General features: G+C 35.6%; 1 pseudogene; it reads left to right on the forward strand.

Moving 5' to 3' along the window:
- The first annotated feature begins 337 nt into the window (after positions 1–337).
- On the forward strand, positions 338–1,419 carry LOC102734819 (phosphatidylinositol N-acetylglucosaminyltransferase subunit P pseudogene; annotated as a pseudogene).
- The last annotated feature ends 365 nt before the right edge of the window (positions 1,420–1,784 follow it).

The raw sequence follows: 1,784 nt of genomic DNA on the forward strand, positions 1-1,784 counted from the left end.
TGTACAAGTAAAATGTCTAACATCAGTAGAACAAAGGCCAGAGGAGAAAAACAGAAATATACCAATATCTCAAATTAAATATTCCATTTAAAAAATAAGATCTCCTTTTGTTTTTGACCAGTAACTTCCTCTAAAAACTCAATCTAATGGATTTCAAACCGACTGATGTGATTGTATTTATCATCTATCAATTCTATATGATAATTACAATAATCTTTTAAGTTCTCCAAATTTAAAAACAGTGTTCAGATATTGATGGTCGAAAAGAAAAGCTAACTTATTCTATAGCATTAGAAATAAACCACGTGGCGGCGGGAGGGGGGGCACCGTAGCGACCCGGCCTTTCCATCAGTTTTTCCCTCTGTCGCCCCCGCGGAGGCTTTCCGGAAGGCGCTTGCGTGGGGGACTCGGCACTGAAGTGGCCGAGCTGTCGGGAGGGGCCTGAGTGGGCACTTCAAGGACCCAAGATTGTCTAAAGCCACAGGGAAAATGGTGGAAAATTCACCGTCGCCATTGCCAGAAAGAGCGATTTATGGCTTTGTTCTTTTCTTAAGCTCCCAATTTGGCTTCATCCTGTATCTTGTGTGGGCATTTATTCCTGAATCTTGGCTAAACTCCTTAGGATTAACCTACTGGCCTCAAAAATACTGGGCAGTTGCATTGCCCGTCTACTTCCTCGTTACTATAGTAATTGGTTACGTACTCTTATTTGGAATAAACATGGTGAGTACCTCTCCACTCAACTCCATTCATACAATCACAGATAACTATGCTAAAAATCAACAGCAGAAGAAATACCAAGAGGCCATCCCAGCATTCAGAGATATTCCTATTAGTGAAGTAAACCAAACGTTCTTCCTGGCAACTAAATAACTTTATGCCAAAAACTAAATTGTATGTAGACTAACACTGAGCATTTACTATAATTTTTTATGTAATAATTTTGACCATAATTTTTTTGACTCTCTCTTGTACCCAATATTGAAATGTAAACAAAGTAAGTTGATTCTTCTAGATTAAGTTCTATTAATATTATAAAAGTTCTTGAGTATTGGTTATTAATGAACAGAATAAATAAAATACTGCATTACCATATAGCAGACTTGTTTAAAAAATAAGTATCAGTAAAAACAAGAAATCCCTCCAAAAAAAAGAAAGAAAGAAAGAAACCACGTGGCAATTCCAGTCTGATATTTGTTTAGTTCATTTCTTTCTGTTTTTTAGTCATTTGGTATTTCTGAATTGTGGCCTCTATCTAAGTATGGTTTACATTTTCAGTGTCTTTTTCACAATTACACACCTTGCATGAACATTTTTCACCTTTACTAGGAGCACTGATTGAACTGAAACACATGGACAACTGGTGTTCTGATTTTTCTACTTTTAATGAAACAGGAGTTAAAAACTTCCTCTTCAATGTATAAGTAAGTAATACGAACTCTGTCACAAATGGTAGCTGACCTCCTGCATTTGGGAGATATTAAAAGAAGGAAGAACCACAACAGAGGAGAATATACTCTTGGTCTAAAAAGAGCTGAGTTTCAGCAAATGATTTTCATATTAGATTGCTAGCCTGGCATTTTCACATCTTCCGAAAGAAGCTGAAAATATGGATTTCTAAATGGGAATTCTCATGAATTTTATGCATTGATAATTAATGTTAAAATTGATCTGTCATGGGCCAAGACACTGTAGGCCAAACATATATGTGTGTATGTATATATTATAATGTATATATAATGTGTCTGATGTGTATAAACATAATAAAACACACAAAAATCATG

Source organism: Leptonychotes weddellii, chromosome 1 (genome assembly GCF_054177405.1).
Source record: "Leptonychotes weddellii isolate Sample4059 chromosome 1, ASM5417740v2, whole genome shotgun sequence".
In the NCBI taxonomy this organism is placed as follows: domain Eukaryota; kingdom Metazoa; phylum Chordata; class Mammalia; order Carnivora; family Phocidae; genus Leptonychotes; species Leptonychotes weddellii.